Source organism: Schistocerca nitens, chromosome 5 (genome assembly GCF_023898315.1).
Source record: "Schistocerca nitens isolate TAMUIC-IGC-003100 chromosome 5, iqSchNite1.1, whole genome shotgun sequence".
Classification (NCBI taxonomy): Eukaryota; Metazoa; Arthropoda; class Insecta; order Orthoptera; family Acrididae; genus Schistocerca; species Schistocerca nitens.
In genome coordinates, this window is record NC_064618.1 from 79,230,789 (window position 1) to 79,250,804 (window position 20,016).

Consider the following 20,016-nt stretch of genomic DNA (forward strand, 5'->3'; position numbering starts at 1 on the left):
TCTTCAGTCCTGAGACTGGTTTGATGCAGCTCTCCATGCTACTCTATCCTGTGCAAGCTTCATCATCTCCCAGTACCTACTGCAACCTACATCTTTCTGAATCTGCTTAGTGTATTGATCTCTTGGTCTCCCCCTACGATTTTTACCCTCCACGCTGCCCTCCAATACTAAATTGGTGATCCCTTGATGCCTCAGAACATGTCCTACCAACCAATCCCTTCTTCTGGTCAAGTTGTGCCACAAACTCCTCTTCTCCCCAATCCTATTCAGTACCTCCTCATTAGTTATGTGATCTACCCATCTAATCTTCAGCATTCTTCTGTAGCACCACATTTCGAAAGCTTCTATTCTCTTCTTGTCCAAACTGGTTATCGTCCATGTTTCACTTCCATACATGGCTACACTCCATACAAATACTTTCAGAAAAGACTTCCTGACACTTAAATCTATACTCGATGTTAACAAATTTCTCTTCTTCAGAAACGATTTCCTTGCCATTGCCAGTCTACATTTTATATCCTCTCTACTTCGACCATCATCAGTTATTTTGCTCCCCAAATAGCAAAACTCCTTTACTACTTTAAGTGTCTCATTTCCTAATCTAATACCCTCAACATCACGCGACTTAATTCGACTACATTCCATTATCCTCGTTTTGCTTTTGTTGATGTTCATCTTATATCCTCCCTTCAAGACACCATCCATTCCGTTCAACTGCTCTTCCAAGTCTTTTGCTGTCTCTGACAGAATTACAATGTCATCGGCGAACCTCAAAGTTTTTATTTCTTCTCCATGGATTTTAATACCTACTCCGAATTTTTCTTTTGTTTCCTTTACTGCTTGCTCAATATACAGATTGAATAACATCGGGGAGAGGCTACAACCCTGTCTTACTCCCTTCCAGCCGGCCGAAGTGGCCGTGCGGTTAAAGGCGCTGCAGTCTGGAACCGGAAGACCACTACGGTCGCAGGTTCGAATCCTGCCTCGGGCATGGATGTTTGTGATGTCCTTAGGTTAGTTAGGTTTAACTAGTTCTAAGTTCTAGGGGACTAATAACCTCAGCAATTGAGTCCCATAGTGCTCAGAGCCATTTTGAACCATACTCCCTTCCCAACCGCTGCTTCCCTTTCATGTCCCTCGACTCTTATAACTGCCATCTGGTTTCTGCACAAATTGTAAATAGCCTTTCGCTCCCTGTATTTTCCCCCTGCCACCTTTAGAATTTGAAAGAGAGTATTCCAGTCAACATTGTCAAAAGCTTTCTCTAAGTCTACTAATGCTAGAAACGTAGGTTTGCCTTTCCTTAATCTTTCTTCTAAGATAAGTCGTAAGGTCAGTATTGCCTCACGTCTTCCAGTATTTCTACGGAATCCAAACTGATCTTCCCCGAGGTCGGCTTCTACTAGTTTTTCCATTCGTCTGTACAGAATTCGTGTTAGTATTTTGCAGCTGTGGCTTATTAAACTGATTGTTCGGTAATTCTCACATCTGTCAACACGTGCTTTCTTTGGGATTGGAATTATTATATTCTTCTTGAAGTCTGAGGGTATTTCGCCTGTTTCATACATCTTGCTCACCAGATGGTAGAGTTTTGTCAGGACTGGCTCTCCCAAGGCCGTCAGTAGTTCCAATGGAATGTTGTCTACTCCGGGGGCCTTGTTTCGACTCAGGTCTTTCAGTGCTCTGTCAAACTCTTCACGCAGTATCGTATCTCCAATTTCATCTTCATCTACATCCTCTTCCATTTCCATAATATTGTCCTCAAGTACATCGCCCTTGTATAGACCCTCTATATACTCCTTCCAACTTTCTGCTTTCCCTTCTTTGCTTAGAACTGGGTTTCCATCTGAGCTCTTGATGTTCATACAAGTGGTTCTCTTATCTCCAAAGGTCTCTTTAATTTTCCTGTAGGCAGTATCTATCTTACCCCTAGTGAGACAAGCCTCTACATCCTTACATTTGTCCTCTAGCCATCCCTGCTTAGCCATTTTGCACTTCTTGTCGATCTCATTTTTGAGACGTTTGTATTCCTTTTTGCCTGCTTCATTTACTGCATTTTTATATTTTCTCCTTTCATCAATTAAATTCAATATTTCTTCTGTTACCCAAGGATTTCTACAGGTTATGTTTATAAATTACAATTAACACTCAGACTAAACAGAACCATTCCATAGGTTTATTTAATAAAGCTGCTACTTTCCACAGAGTGATCTGAAGGGGTAAAATTATCACGGTGGACTGCTCTTATCCATTCTCTCCTTGCATCTTCATCACGAGGGAAATGGAATGTACTGACTCTTTCCTGTGCAGCATAATTGCCTATACAGGCAGGCATAGAGCATCTACTTGGCATATTTATATGTTGAAGTAGTATGAACACTATTACAGTAACATTTCAATTCACAATCATATAACGGCTACACAGGCGAAACTACCAAGACAGCACATGTGGCTTTGTGTTTGTTATGACTCGTAGTGCTTACGTCACGAGCAACTCCAAAGACAGTGTGGCGGCCTTGTTCCTAGGTGGCACTGTACCAGCTGACCGGCGAGTGCTGTCCAAGTTAAATGCGCCGGTAAAGCTGTTGCCTGTTGTCCCTTGTTATTTCTAATCGATGTGCGCGTAACGCACAGCACAAAACGCACCCATATTATCGTACTTGACAGAACTCGAGACAGCTTGCCTGCAGTCCCATGTGAAACGCAAATCCAATGAGGTTCCAGCAAACGCGGAAGAATGCATAGTGCAATGTTTACACCAGGTTTGTTCTTATAATGAACGGATTATAGGCTGGTGCATTAACCGCTGCGCCATCCGGGACACAGCGTTATCGCGACTGCGCGGACTGTGTCGACACGCCTCGAGGCCACCTATCCCCAGCCCCTGTCCATTTTACTCACTGTTCGCTGTTCTGAGATTCCCACAGGAGATCGGACGAATTTGTGCAACCGCACTGAAGAAGGGGGACCCATTGCCCAGCTAGGCGTATCAGTTATATGATTGGGTGGTGTCTGTTCTTGCTTCAAACTGTGTATCTTCAAGCCTCACATTTAAGTTTGTGTATTTGCGTTCAGTACAAGTTGAGGGGTTTTCTGGCGTTACTGAAAATGACTTCTTTACTTGTGCTGCTAGTTTGTGCCTTTTAGATGATGTTAAAGAGCCTATATTTTAACAAAAGGATTAATTATCTGAGGTGTTTGTAAATATTCAGTGCGCTGTTGGTGCCAACATGCTGTTTTATTATAGTTGTCATAGTTAATTGTCTTTTAATATTCAGAGCCCTGTCGGCGCTGAGATTACATCAAAACTAGTTCAATATATACATGGTGGTCAGAAACAGGGTATTGCAGGGTAGTTCGTGCTGAGAAATAATTGTTAAGAAAAACATTTGATACTTTGCGCCGTTTCCGAGTAAATTAGCATTTAAATTAGCCAATCAGACCGTTACACGCGCAAATTCAAGCGGTCCAACAGATACAGTTAGTGCCAATTGTTCTCATAGCCCACGAGAATGCTCAGCCTTTTTTGTATCGCTCTCTTGTTCGGTTTTGGGAAACCTACTAACAATGAACACATTTGGCAATACTGTCTCTGGCGGGACTCTTAAATTTGCTGTCATAACTGTCTGATTGGCTAACTTCCAATTAACTCGGAAACGGCACAACGTATCGATATTTTTCTTAACAATTATTTCTCAGCATAACCTACCCTGTAACACCCTCACAAGCGTTACAGACTGTTTCTGACCACAACGTATACAAAAGTATTCATGTATGTTTGTAATTTATGTGCTCGAGGAGTCGATTTTGAAGCTTAGTTGATAATAACTGGAATTAAATGCTACTAATTGGTAAATTCCTTTTCGTGATTTAAAGATGAAGATTGATATGTCTTGTAATTTATTTTACCTAAATACATATGCCTATTAAGCTGTGGTATCTTGACCGATTCTAATGCTGTCTTGCAGCGAAGTATAATTTAATTTTTTGTTTGTTTTCATTGATAAATTAGATTTGTTACGAGGGCAGATCAACAAAAACTGAGACTGATTTTTTTTTTCACAGATGTTTATTACTCCATTTCATTGTTTACATAATATTTCTCAAAGTACTCCCCTCCTACTTCAATTCACTTTTTATAGCGTCTCTGCCAGTCCTTGTACACATGACGCAGGCCATTCTTTCTTAGGTTTTCGAGAGTAAAAAAAGTTCAAATGTGTGTGAAATCTTATGCGACTTAACTGCTAAGGTCATCAGACCCTAAGCTTACACAGTACTTAACCTAAATTATCCTAAGGACAAACACACACACCCCTATGCCCGAGGGAGGACTCGAACCTCCGCCGGGACCAGCTGCACAGTCCATGACTGTAGTGCCTTAGACCGCTCGGCTTTTGAGAATAGCCTCACTTTTCTTGAGCACAGCTTCTGAGTTCCCAAATCGAACGTCTCGACAATTTGACATTAGTGGTGGGAATAAAAAAAAAGCCACAGGAGCGAAGTTCAGGGCTATAAGATGGATGCAGTACACAGGTAATGTTGAGTACAGTCAGAATCTGCATGACTTGATTTGCAACATGAGGCCGCGCATTGCCACGATGGAAGTCGCCACACAGTCGGCGAAAGTTCTGCTCGTCTCCTTGCAATGTCCTTCCTCAGTTTAGCCAATACTGACATGTAGTATGCTGTTATAACACTCGTATGAGTGGGAACAGCATGCTAGTTAATCATTCCATGAAAGTCAAAAAATGTGATCACCATAACTTTCCCTGCAGATGGAAACACTTTCGCCTTTTTTGGCGATGGGAACCCTGGCGATTTCCAAACTGTGCTGGCTCGTTTTCCTTCAGGATCATAATGATGCAGCCATGACTCATCATCTACGACAATCGCTCCCAGAAACGCATTCCCACCATCAGCAAAAAGACGCACCACCTCACGGCTTGCCTCTGTTCTCACAGCCTTTTGTTCGGCAGTCAACAGGCGTGCCACCCAACGCGCACAAACATAGTTCATACGGACTCGATCACGCGTAATCATAAAGACACTGCCATATGAAACTCTCAACACTTCACTGTGTTCGTACTATAGAGTTACCCGCCAATCCCCGCGGACAATCATAGCAGCAGTGTTGATGCTGACTTCAGTCACAGCGGAAGCCGAGACACCGGCGCCACCTTGCTTAACACAGACAGGACACCCTACTTTAAGTTCTTGACTTACCTAAACGCTCTTGCATGCGGTTTCGCTTGCTGCTGTTTCAGTGGCTGTATGGTTTAACCGAAATCAGAAATTTACTGCACCGTTCTGCTCCTCTCGCGTCACGTCCATTGTCTGCAAAGAGCGTCTACAAAATAGAGCATTATTACCAACCTACCGATACAAGAGTACTGCCGCCTGTGCACATTAGACATAAAAACCCGCTCTTTCAAATATTCATGATACAGATAGGAAACGCAAGCTACAGGAAAAAAATAAGTCTCAGTCTTTGTTGATCAGCCCTCGTATGTGATCATGTTTAAAAGCAGCGCGTTCCACATTCCATAGCCAGGCTCCACACCGTTCCATTAACATTCACTTTTTGTCTTGCATAAAATCTCTCGTCTTCCACTTTACGCCAAAAACTGTCAAGGTCTTGAGAAACGTGATCAGTCAAGGAGACCTTCTATCATGAGTCGGGTATTGTTTTCAGTGATAGCAAAACACGCCCCGTAGAGCAACGGTTCACCTTGGCTGAAAAACGTTTCCTCGTCCCTGCTTGATTTTCGTACACATTTGTAACAGGAAGCTGTCGTTCATAAAATACCGATAAAACAATATTAGAATTGTGAATAAATGCCGCTTATGCCTATCATTGGCTTACTAACTGCCTTATCTTCTTTTACCATTGCTGGTCATGTCTTTTCATATTTTAACGTTTTTTATAACTGGATAGTAACCGGTTCATTATTTGTTTTTCTTCGCTTTAAGTAGTATAATATAGTGAGAAGTTTTGGTGATGTACAGATAACCATTTTTAAAAATGGGGAACAGTTTTGTAATGTAATGCGGATTGTAATGATAACACTGATAATCGTGAAGTGCTGCCTGCAGTTAGCTTCTGTAGTGCAGGACGTCTGAAAAGTCAACAGCTACACTCATGCTCATAAATGAAGGATAATTGCAGAATGTGGTGCCACACAACCTGGCGCTACACAAAACTGGTGCTAATAGCATACGCACATAGGGAACACACACGACACAGATCTGTAACTCCACAGTATTGGTGATAAGTTGAGAAAACCGTCCCGAAACACATGCGCTACAAAACGCCACTTTTTCCTGCGCATGTACCCCGACATCAGTATGGGATATGATCACCATTCACACGTACACAGGCCGCACAACGGGTTGGCATACTCTGGATCAGGTGGTCGAGCAGCTGCTGGGGTATAGCCTCCCATTCTTGCACCAGTGCCTGTCGGAGCTCCTGAAGTGTCGTAGGTGTTTGAAGACGTGCAGCGATACGTCGACCGAGAGCATCCCAGACGCACTCGATGGGGTTTAGGTCTGGAGAACAGGCAGGCCACTCCATCCGCCTGATATCTTCTGTTTCAAGATAGTCCTCCACGATGGCAGCTCGGTGGGGCCGTGCGTTATCAGGAGGAAGGTGGGACCCACTGAACCCTGAAAAGGCGGACATACTGGTGCGAAATGACGTCCCGATAAACCTGACCTGTTACAGTTCCTCTGTCAGATATGCAGGGGTGTACGTGCACCAATCATAATCCCACCCCACACCATCAAACCACGACCTCCGTCCAGGTCCCTTTCAAGGAGATTAATGTGTTGGTATCTCGTTCCTGGTTCACGACAGATGAAAACCCGGCGAGAATCACTGTTCAGATTATACCTGGACTCGTCCATGAACATAACGTGGGACCACTGTTCCAATGACCATGTACGGTGTTCTCGACACCAGGCTTTACGGGTTCTGTGTCCAGGGGTCAGTGGAATGCACCTTGCAGGTCTCCGGGCGAATAAACCACGTCTGTTCAGTCGTCTGTAGACTGCGTGTCTGGAGACAACTGTTCCAGTGGCTGTGGTAAGGTCCCGAGCAAGGCTACCTGCAGTACTCCGCGGCCGTCTGCGAGCACTGATGGTGAGATCGGTCTTCTTGTGGTGTTGTACGCTGTAGACGTCCCGTACTGTAGCGCCTGGACACGTTTCCTGTCTACTGGAATCGTTGCCCTAATCTTGAGATCACACTTTGTGGCACACGGAGGGCCCGTGCTACGACCTGCTGTGTTTGACCAGCCTCCAGTCGCCCTAGTATTCTACCCCTCATAACGTCATCCATATGGGTTCTTTGAGCCATTTTCAACACACAGTTACCATTAGCACGTCTGAAAACGTCTACACACTTACTCGCTGCACCGTACTCTGCCATGCACCAACACACACACCTCTGCCTATGTGGACTGCTGCCAGCGCCACCGTGCGACGACCGCAGGCCAAATGCACCGCATGGTCATTCCGCGAGGTGGTTTAAACCCGCAAACCGCCTACCAGAGCGTTGTTTCATCATGTATCAGCGTTATCCTTAATTTATCAGCATGAGTGTAATAAATAAATTTAAAAAATTATCCTATTTGTAACACACTCCAGGACGATGACACAGGCAAAAAGGTTGCTATCACGTGGATTATTTAAAAATACCATAATTCAAAGTATCGTAACTTGTTGTGACAAGCGATTCAACACGAGTCCCAAGTATCATAAATCTTACTCCATGGCCTGCAGTTCGCTTTCGCAATAAAATTTTATGGTGTATTAGACTGTAATTTGCCAGCAGAACTAACTTTGTCAATACCCTTTTAAATACCTAAAAGTTCGCGACTGCTTGTATGCGTTAACGGTAGTGTTGAACAGAAATTCATGGCCACGACAACGGCTCTGGGGGACTTTGCTGGATGCTACCCGACGCGTATACTAGCAAAAAGAGAACAAGAGGGTGTTGCGCGGCTGCGCTGTACATACAAGAGGGCCTCCCGGAACGGAATAAAAGCGGCCCTCCAGCCGGCAACAAGTTATGCCCGCGGCTTCCTCCACACGGGCGGATGTTTGGGCAATTTGCTGTTAAAATGTGCGCCCGCCATAATTCTGTATCCCAGTAAATTCGCACGAGGTAAGCGGGAAACGGTGCGGTAGAAAATAGTGCGGCCGAGTTTTGTTTTCCGCCTCGCTCTCGTCTTGTAAACTTTATTTCCTAAGCCTTCGTTAACAACTTTTCACTTTATTCCATTAACTCGTCGTGTTGTATTACCAGACTAACTCTTTCTCTTTATTACCTTTATCTCATCTTGAAGAGTATGAAATATTCTAGTATAACGCTAAATCTACGAAAAAACGTATACATAATCTATGCTTTTTCTTCTTTGTTTTTCATTCCCTCGCCCCTCATCGCGAAGGGGGCTGGTAGCGTTACATCATGTCAGTCTTCAAGCACAAACATTTATACAGATTGTTCCACAAAGAATGATGGGGTTTTGAACGAGCTCTATATAAAAACTGTTTAAGATAGTGAAACAATCTGAATGAGGAACTGGAGAGGAAAAAAAAAAGATATTTTTCATACCTCAATAAGTTTCGATGCGAGTCACATTTGTCGCTCTGCAGGCCTCTAAAGGACACTCGATTTCACGCCATGTGTTTTGTATCATCTCTGGTGTTACAGTCGTGATCGCTGTGGAAATTCGCTCCTGAAGATGCCACAAATTTCGAATTTCACTTTCGGCGAATCACGGACATGTTCGTCCACAACCCTGAGCTATTCTGAATCCCATATGGGGCAAGTGTGACGGTAAAGACAGTCATCTGTATGGAATGTTACTTCTGAAGATTTTTAGCATTAAACTGGCGATCGGTCAGTTTCATCTCTTGCCGAATCTGAATTTTGCAGGCACGACATTGGAGAGTGTTGTCTTAAGGTATCTTTGACTGAAGACTTCGACGGGCAAGAACTGTTTTCGGGCTTCTGACACAAGGCTGCTAGATTTCTTCAACTGTGTCTTCGCTAGCTCTCAGCCGGCCTCGTCAGCGTCACTTCCTGTATCTCGAAGCTGTTCGAACCATAGCTTTGTCATCGGGTGAATTTTGTCCTGGGTAAGTTTCCCGAAAGCGATGCTGCACACTGACAATTTATTTAAACTCAGCGTACTAAAGAACGCACTGTGCCCCTGTTGCACCATCAACGTTGTACTGATACGTGAGTTAAAGCGGCCCACGCCAGTGGGTAGCTTTTTGCCGTATGTCAGAGTCGACGTTTGGCCCCATGAGAACGGTAAACAAAACTTAGTTATTTTATCCTCGTTGAACAACTTTTGTGGCGCTTGTTCGAAACCCTAGAATTCTTTTTGGATAACCATATGTTAACACAAACACTTTTAAACACTTTTAAAACCAGAACCAGGCACTCCAGATTCTTTAAATAACCGAACACCAATGTTTAAAATAGCTTCTGATGACTGATTACTTTACACACGCGTTATGAAGTTAGACCTAAGCAAGTAAAACCTTTATAGTTGAAGGCGCAAAATCCTATTAACGTTGGTATTATTAGATTCGGATTATTCACTCGTGGATTAACGAGAAAGTCACAACCAAACTGTCTTGGAACATAGCTGGCACGGCTGAGGATTAAAAAATACACTCCTGGAAATGGAAAAAAGAACACATTGACACCGGTGTGTCAGACCCACCATACTTGCTCCGGACACTGCGAGAGGGCTGTACAAGCAATGATCACACGCACGGCACAGCGGACACACCAGGACCCGCGGTGTTGGCCGTCGAATGGCGCTAGCTGCGCAGCATTTGTGCACCGCCGCCGTCAGTGTCAGCCAGTTTGCCGTGGCATACGGAGCTCCATCGCAGTCTTTAACACTGGTAGCATGCCGCGACAGCGTGGACGTGAACCGTATGTGCAGTTGACGGACTTTGAGCGAGGGCGTATAGTGGGCATGCGGGAGGCCGGGTGGACGTACCGCCGAATTGCTCAACACGTGGGGCGTGAGGTCTCCACAGTACATCGATGTTGTCGCCAGTGGTCGGCGGAAGGTGCACGTGCCCGTCGACCTGGGACCGGACCGCAGCGACGCACGGATGCACGCCAAGACCGTAGGATCCTACGCAGTGCCGTAGGGGACCGCACCGCCACTTCCCAGCAAATTAGGGACACTGTTGCTCCTGGGGTATCGGCGAGGACCATTCGCAACCGTCTCCATGAAGCTGGGCTACAGTCCCGCACACAGTTAGGCCGTCTTCCGCTCACGCCCCAACATCGTGCAGCCCGCCTCCAGTGGTGTCGCGACAGGCGTGAATGGAGGGACGAATGGAGACGTGTCGTCTTCAGCGATGAGAGTCGCTTCTGCCTTGGTGCCAATGATGGTCGTATGCGTGTTTGGCGCCGTGCAGGTGAGCGCCACAATCAGGACTGCATACGACCGAGGCACACAGGGCCAACACCCGGCATCATGGTGTGGGGAGCGATCTCCTACACTGGCCGTACACCACTGGTGATCGTCGAGGGGACACTGAATAGTGCATGGTACATCCAAACCGTCATCGAACCCATCGTTCTACCATTCCTAGACCGGCAAGGGAACTTGCTGTTCCAACAGGACAATGCACGTCCGCATGTATCCCGTGCCACCCAACGTGCTCTAGAAGGTGTAAGTCAACTACCCTGGCCAGCAAGATCTCCGGATCTGTCCCCCATTGAGCATGTTTGGGACTGGATGAAGCGTCGTCTCACGCGGTCTGCACGTCCAGCACGAACGCTGGTCCAACTGAGGCGCCAGGTGGAAATGGCATGGCAAGCCGTTCCACAGGACTACATCCAGCATCTCTACGATCGTCTCCATGGGAGAATAGCAGCCTGCATTGCTGCGAAAGGTGGATATACACTGTACTAGTGCCGACATTGTGCATGCTCTGTTGCCTGTGTCTATGTGCCTGTGGTTCTGTCAGTGTGATCATGTGATGTATCTGACCCCAGGGAATGTGTCAATAAAGTTTCCCCTTCCTGGGACAATGAATTCACGGTGTTCTTATTTCAATTTCCAGGAGTGTATATTAATTAATCCCACCTGACTCTCTCTCTCTGTAAGTGGTAGAACGCTAATTTTAATTTTAAAGCCTAAACGTAGATGTGTTTGAGTCGTATCGGTTGGATGCCATTGACCAGGTACGTGAGTGCCGAAATGCCATTCTCTCTGTCAACCATGGCCAACAGAATGCCAACGGCCATCTCACGACTGTGATATGCCGCGAGAGACACAAACCCCGATATTTCACGCGAACTCAACTGAAAGGCATTTACGTACAGTCCTGCTAATCCATTCTTGTAGGTACACACTGTAATTATCCAAATTATCATTATAGTGACGTGGCCTGGGGAGTAGGGTTGGTTAGCCACGAATAAACATAACACAACTGCAATAATTTTCGAATGTAATTCAGAGGCGCTTTGCCCTGTAACAAACAGCAACTAGAATAGCCAAGGATTGATAGTTAGAGATGTGCTTGGCACCTATTGTTCACGACGAGAGCAGACGAAGGACAGTGCCATCAGGCAAACGTCTTCCCTTCCGTGCCTTATACAATACTTCCATCAGTCATGTCAACTATAATTCTCCCTACAAATCACGTACCCATTACGAAGAAAATCTCTACTAGCGTTAGCCATTTCTAGAACTCCGGAAGCCTATCTCAAGGACTTGTTACCTTAACATAGTTACAACACGGGAAAGTAATATGTAAAGAAACTTTCACTTGCACTAATAAATTTTGCACTGCTATGTGAGTCTTTCAATAATGATTTATGCTCTTGCTCATCTGCCCATAATAAATGGAATAAAGCATCGGTATTCAGTACTTCCATCACGCGACCAGTCGGCCTCCTGCGTGGTTAAAGCCTGAAGACACAACCATAAGAAATCTCGCAAGCGCCAAGCCTTGCGCCGAAATCACTTACCCATGAAGTTGAGACAGTAAAATGACTCGAGAACGCGGCCCTACCGTCGTTGTAATAATAGTCTCAGTTGATAATGATACTTCCTATTGATGACGTTCCTGTGTGTGACATTTGCGTAATAACCTGTAATTACCCGCCCGGCTAGCACCGCAGCCTAATGCGCTGCTTCCCGAGCGTGAAGGCGTGCCGGTCCCCGGCGGATTACTGTACACGTCCAGTGTACCGGCCATCCTGTGGACGGTTTTTGAGGCGGTTTTCCATCTACCTCAGCGAATGAGTGGTGATTCTTCTTATTCTGCCTCAGTTACACTGTGTCGGCGGTTGTTGCGCAAACATCGTTTCCACGTATGTGCACACCATAATTACTCTACGATGCAAACTTTTGGTGTTACACTCGTCTGGTATGAGACGTTCTCGGTAGGGGGTGGGGGAGCCACTGGGAGCCGAACCGCACGATAACCCTGGGTTCGGTGTGGGGCGGCGGTGGGGTGGGTGGACTGCTGTAGCCTGTTGTGGAGTTGTGAACCACTGGGCGGGACGAAGCCTCTCCGTCGTTTCTAAGTCCCCAGTTTAATACAGGGTGATTCAAAAAGAATACCACAACTTTAGGAATTTAAAACTCTGCAACGACAAAAGGCAGAGCTAAGCACTATCTGTCGGCGAATTAAGGGAGCTATAAAGTTTCATTTAGTTGTACATTTGTTCGCTTGAGGCGCTGTTGACTAGGCGTCAGCGTCAGTTGATGCTAAGATGGCGACCGCTCAACAGAAAGCTTTTTGTGTTATTGAGTACGGCAGAAGTGAATCGACGACAGTTGTTCAGCGTGCATTTCGAACGAAGTATGGTGTTAAACCTCCTGATAGGTGGTGTATTAAACGTTGGTATAAACAGTTTATAGAGAATGGGTGTTTGTGCAAAGGGAAAAGTTCTGGACGGCCGAGAACGAGTGATGAAAATGTAGCACGCATCCAGCAAGCATTTGTTCGCAGCCCAGGAAAATCGACTCGCAGAGCTAGCAGAGAGCTGCAAATTCCACAATCAACTGTATGGAGAGTCCTACGAAAAAGGTTCGTTATGAAACCTGAACGTCAACTACCCGAGGCGATGGATCGGCCGCCAGGCAGCCCGTGACAGAGCACTTCATCACTGGCCACCAAGAAGCCCTGATCTTACCCCCTGCGATTTTTTCTTATGGGGGTATGTTAAGGATATGGTGTTTCGGCCACCTCTCCCAGCCACCATTGATGATTTGAAACGAGAAATAACAGCAGCTATCCAAACTGTTACGCCTGATATGCTACAGAGAGTGTGGAACGAGTTGGAGTATCGGGTTGATATTGCTCGTGTGTCTGGAGGGGGCCATATTGAACATCTCTGAACTTGTTTTTGAGTGAAAAAAAACCTTTTTAAATACTCTTTGTAATGATGTATAACAGAAGGTTATATTATGTTTCTTTCATTACATACACATTTTTAAAGTTGTGGTATTCTTTTTGAATCACCCTTTACAATACAATATGATACAATAGCTGTAACTACTCAGATGCTGTTTCGGACACCAGGAGCAGTCTCCAAAAAGCGATAGCACTCCGAAAATACTGTATTACATCAGCAATGAACATTTTTGCCCAGCGTTAATCTACGTGATCTGCCTGTCAGGCAGTCCGGTAGCGACTTAATCTTCACAGCTCTTCAACATCTCAGTTGGTCTCACCTCCGCCGAACACATGCTTCTGCAATCGTGAGTCAAAATAGATGTACCTGCCTTGGGAAATGAGTGAAAACATGTTAACTGAAACAGAGGAATCTGACGCGGTAGGTATTGTCTTTACATCTGCATCTCCATCTACATGGATACCCTGCAGATCACATTTAAGTGTCTGGCAGAGATTTCATCGAACCACTTTCACAATTCTCTATTATTCCACTCTCGTATAGCGCGCGGAAAGAATGAACGCCTATATCTTTCCGTACGAGCTCTGATTTCCCTTATTTTATCGTGGTTATCGTTCCGCCCTATGTAGGTCGGTGTCAACAAAATATTTTCGCATTCGGTGGAGAAAGTTGGTGATTCGAATTTCGTAAGAAGATTCCGTCGCAACGAAAAACGCCTTTCTTTTAATGATTTCCGGCCCAAATCCTGTATCATTTCTGTGACACTCTCTCCCATTTGTCACGATAATACAAAATGCGCTGCCTTTCTTTGAACTTTTTCGATGTACTCCGTCAGTCCTATCTGGTAAGGATCCAACACCGCGCAGCAGTATTCTAAAAGAGGACGGACAAGCGTAGTGTAGGCAGTCTCCTTAGTAGGTCTTTTACATTTTTTAAGTGTCCTGCCAATAAAACGCAGCCTTTGGTTAGCCTTCCCCACACCATTTTCTATGTATTCTTTCCAATTTAAGTTGTTCGTAATTATAATACCTAGGTATTTAGTTGAATTTACGGCTTTTAGATTAGACTGATTTATCGTGTAACCGAAGTTTAACGAGTTCCTTTTAGCACTCATGTGGATGACCTCACACTTTTCGTTATTTAGGGTCAACTGCCATTTTTCGCACCATTCAGATATTTTTTCTAAATCGTTTTGCAGTTTGTTTTGATCTTCTGATGACTTTATTAGTCGATAAACGACAGCGTCATCTGCAAACAACCGAAGACGGCTGCTCAGATTGTCTGCCAAAACGTTTATGTAAATAAGGAACAGCAAAGCCGGCCGGAGTGGCCGTGCGGTTCTGGGCGCTACAGTCTGGAGCCGAGCGACCGCTACGGTCGCAGGTTCGAATCCTGCCTCGGGCATGGATGTGTGTGATGTCCTTAGGTTAGTTGGGTTTAATTAGTTCTAAGTTCTAGGCGACTGATGACCTCAGAAGTTCAGTCGCATAGTGCTCAGAGCCATTTGAACAGCAAAGGGCCTATAGCACTGTCTTGGGGAACGCCTGAAATCACTTCTGTTTTACTCGATGACTTTCCGTCAATTACTACGAACTGTGACCTCTCTGACAGGAAATCGCAAATCCGGTCACATAAGTGAGACGACATTCCATAAGCATGCAATTTTACTACAAGCCGCTTGTGTGGTACAGTGTCAAAAGCTTTCCGGAAATCCACGAATACGGAATCGATCTGAAATCCCTTGTCAATAGCACCCAGCACTTCATGTGAATAAAGAGCTAGTTGTGCTTCACAGGAACGATGTTTCCTAAACCCATGTTGACTGTGTGTCAATAGACCTTCGAGGTAATTCATAATGTTCGAACACAATATATTTTCTAAAATCCTGATGCATATCGATGCACTTAGATCACAATTAAAATAAATAGTTCTTAACCTGAAGGGTTAAGAACTTCTGGACTGTTTAATGTCTTCGGGCGGTAGCTCGATCTACTGAATAGCAGATAATACGAGGATTCCCCTTTGGCATAGCCATTCCGCAACGTTCAAAGCTGACGGAAAGGTACCTACGCGAAGATCCTTCTAGAACAGTCGAGACGTTTTGTGTGTTCTCGCGTAAACGCCACGCCCATATAAATTCCAGCTCCTTCACACTAAGCAACTAGCACATGAAAGATAATCAAGGCAGTGTATGATGTTACATTGCAGCCGATTTCCTGCAATGGAGTCTTTAATATGTTGACATGAAATACTTTATAACAACTTCTGTACCACAGCTCGTATGATGTTGTTGTGGTCTTCGGTCCTGAGACTGGTTTGAAGCAGCTCTCCAAGCTATCCTGTGCAAGCTTCTTCATCTCCCAGTACCTACTGCAACCTACATCCTTCAGATCTGCTTAGTGTATTCATCTCTTGGTCTCCCTCTACGATTTTTACCCTCCACGCTGCCCTCCAATAATAAACTGGGGATCCCTTGATGCCTCAGAACATGTCCTACCAACCGATCCCTTCTTCTGGTCAAGTTGTGCCACCAACTCCTCTTTTCCCCAATCATATTCAATACCTCCTCATTAGTTATGTGATCTACCCATCTAAACTTCAGCATTCTTCTGTAGCACCACATTTCGAAAGCTTCTATTCTCTTCTTGTCCAAACAATTTTTCGTCCACGTTTCACTTCCATACATGGCTACACTCCATACAAATACTTTTAGAAACAACTTCCTGACACTTAAATGTATACTCGATGTTAACAAATTTCTCTTCTTCAGAAACGCTTTCCTTGCCATTGCCAGTCTACATTTTATATCCTTTCTACTTCGACCATCATCAATTATCTTGCGCTCCAAATAGCAAAAGTCCTTTACTACTTTAAGTGTCTCATTTCCTAATATAATTCCCACAGCATCACCCGAGTTAATTTGACTACATTCCATTATCCTCGTTTTGCTTTTGTTGATGTTCATCTTATATCCTCCTTTCAAGACACTGTCCATTCCGTTCAACTGCTCTTCCAAGTCCTTTGCTGTCTCTGACAGCATTACAATGTCATCGGCAATCCTTAAAGTTTTTATTTTTTCTCCATGAATTTTAATACCTACTCCGAATTTTTCTTTTCTTTCCTTTACTGTTTGCTCAATATACAGATTGAATAACATCGGGGAGAGGCTACAACCCTGTCTTACTCCCTTCCCAACCACTGCTTCCCTTTCATGTCCCTCGACTCTTGTAACTGCCATCTGGTTTCTGTACAAATTGTAAATAACCTTTCGGTCCCTGTATTTTACCCCTACCACGTTCAGAATTTGAAAGAGAGTATTCCAGTCAACATTGTCAAAAGCTTTCTCTAAGTCTACAAATGCTAGGAACGTAGGTTTGCCTTTGCTTAATCTTTCTTCTAAGATAAGTCGTAAGGTCAGTATTGCCTCACGTGTTCCAGTATTTCTACGGAATCCAAACTGATCTTCCCCGAGGTCCGCTTCTACCAGTTTTTCCATTCGTCTGTAAAGAATTCGCGTTAGTATTTTGCAGCTGTGACTTACTAAACTGATAGTTCGGTAATTTTCACATTTGTCAACACCTGCTTTCTTTAGGATTGGAATTATTATATTCTTCTTGAACTCTGACGGTATTTCGCCGGTCTCATACATCTTGCTCACCAGATGGAAGAGTTTTGTCAGGACTGGCTCTCCCAAGGCTGTCAGTAGCTCTTATGGAATGTTGTCTACTCCCAGGGCCTTGTTTCGACTCAGGTCTTTCAGTGCTCTGTCAAACTCTTGACGCAGTACCTTATCTCCCATTTCATCTTCATCTAGATCCTCTTCCATTTCCATAATACTGTCCTCAAGTACATCGCCCTTGTATAAACCCTCTACATACTTCTTCCACCTTTCTGCGTACCCTTCTTTGCTTAGAACTGGGTTCCCATCTGAGCTCTTAATATTCATACAAGTGGTTCTCTTTTCTCCCAAGGTCTCTTTAATTTTCCTGTAGGCAGTATCTGTCTTACCCCTAGTGAGATAAGCCTCTACATCCTTACATTTGTCCTCTAGCCATCCCTGCTTAGCCATTTTGCACTTCCTGCCGATCTCATTTTTGAGACGTTTGTATTCCTTTTTGCCTGCTTCGTTTATTGCATTTTAATATTTTCTCCCTTCATCAATTAAATTCAATATTTCTTCTGTTATCCAAGGATTTCTACTAGCCCTCGTATTTTTATCTACTTGATCCTCTGCTGCCTTCACTACTTCAGCCCTCAAAGTTACCCATTCTTTTTCTACTGCATTTCTTTCCCCCATTCCTGTCAATTTTTCCCTTATACTCTCCCTGAAACTCTGTACAACCTCTGGTTCAGTCAGTTTATCCAGGTCCCATCACCTTAAATTCCTACCTTTCTGCAGTTTCTTCAGTTTTAATCTACAGTTCACAACCAATAGATTGTGGTCAAAGTCCACATCTGCCCCTGGAAATGTCTTACAATTTAAAACCTGATTCCTAAATCTCTGTCTTACCATTATATAATCTATCTGAAACCTGTCAGTATCTCCAGGCTTCTTCCATGTATACAACCTTCTTTTATGGTTCTTGAACCAAGTGTTAGCTATGATTAAGTTATGCTCTGTGCAAAATTCTACCAGGCGTCTACCTCTTTCATTTTTTCATCCCAATCCATGTTCACCTACTACGTTTCCTTCTCTTCCTTTTCCTACTATAGAATTCCAGTCACCCATGACTATTAAATTTTCGTCTCCCTTCACTATCTGAATAATTTCTTTTATTTCATCAATTTCTTCAATTTCTTCGTCATCTGCAGAGCTAGTTGGCATATAAACTTGTACTACTGTAGTAGGTGTGGGCTTCGTATCTATCTTGGCCACAATAATGCGTTCACTGTGCTGTTTGTAGTAGCTTACCCTCATTCCTATTTTCCTATTCATTATTAAACCTACTCCTGCATTACCCCTATTTGACTTTGTGTTTATAACCCTGTAGTCACCTGACCAAAAGTCTTGTACCTCCTGCCACCAAACTTCACTAATTCCCACTATATCTAACTTTAACCTATCCATTTCCCTTTTTAAATTTTCTAACTTGCCTGCGCGATTAAGAGATCTGACATTCCAGGCTCCGATCCGTAGAACGCCAGTTTTCTTTCTCCTGATAACGACGTCCTCTTAAGTAGTCCCCGCCTGGAGATCCGAATGGGGGACTATTTTACCTCCGGAATATTTTACCCAAGATGACGCCATCATCATTTAACCAGACAGTAAAGCTGCATGCCCTCGCGAAAAATTACGGCTGTAGTTTCCCCTTGCTTTCAGCCGTTCGCAGTACCAGCACAGCAAGGCCGTTTTGGTTAGTGTTACAAGGCCAGATCAGTCAGTCATCCAGACTGTTGCCCCTGCAACTACTGAAAAGGCTGCTGCCCCTCTTCAGGAACCACACGTTTGTCTGGCCTCTCAACAGATACCCCTCCGTTGTGGTTGCACCTACGGTACGGCTATCTGTATCGCTGAGGCACGCAAGCCTCCCCACCAACGGCAAGGTCCATGGTTCATGGGGGGAGGGCTCTTATGATAATTTTCGAATAATGTATATTTTACTGACGAGGAAAGAGTTCCTTGATTATTTCCAGCAGTCGTCACAAATATGTGAAGTCTTTTCTGGATGAGGAAAACTACATTTCTTTTACACCAGACTCCCCTGAGAAAGGAAAAATTAAAGCATTTAGGCACGTCACAGCAATAAGTAATTAGTAATTTTATTTAGACAGAACTGGGATGCAGTAAGAAATGGTCGTGGCCGTTGCTCTACATATTGTCCTGCGTTACAGGCATATTTGATCGAATTCGAAAAACGTAGAGATCTAAACTGACAATGCCCAAGTGAAAAGTTTAACATCACGGTTGCGCTGGTAAACCGAAAAAAACAAAGAACTATCAGAAATTATATTGTCCAACAATCAATTAAAAATGCTTTACAGTGTCGAAAAATTTCTTTATTGAGAGACTGGATCTTTTCATCATCCTCCTAATTACAGATGTGATGTTATCTCCAGGCGAAGAGTCCACCAGAAGCAAAGAATTATTTGCTGCAACTGGTAAGAAAACGTTTCTGATATAATATTGAAAATCACTCTTTTCCATTTTTTCAAATTTTGCTACGTCGATTACAAGATTTTTCCAACTAAGCACTACTTTTTTTTTAAATTTCTGGTCCTAATTTGCGTTGCGGTTCCTGACGACAGGTGTATACCTGTGAAAACAGGAATTCACTGATACTATTCCTTGGCAGTTTTGTATACGAATATGTCATAGCATTCATCGACTGCTTTATCTTTTTTACGTTTGAAATAATAATGAAATTTCACTTGCAATTCAATCACGTCGCTCTCCCTCGGTGACGATGCATTGACCCTCACGAGCAGTTCTAAATCTTTCGATTAGTTTTTGTTTCACAATTTTTCAAGTTTCATTTTACTTCATATTACGTAATTCGCGCAACCTTTGTTCCATTTATACAACTGATGTTCAGATTTTACGAAACGATCGAATTCACACTGCTTAACTTAAAGCGTTTCCTCAATCCTTCTTCGTTTAACCAAAA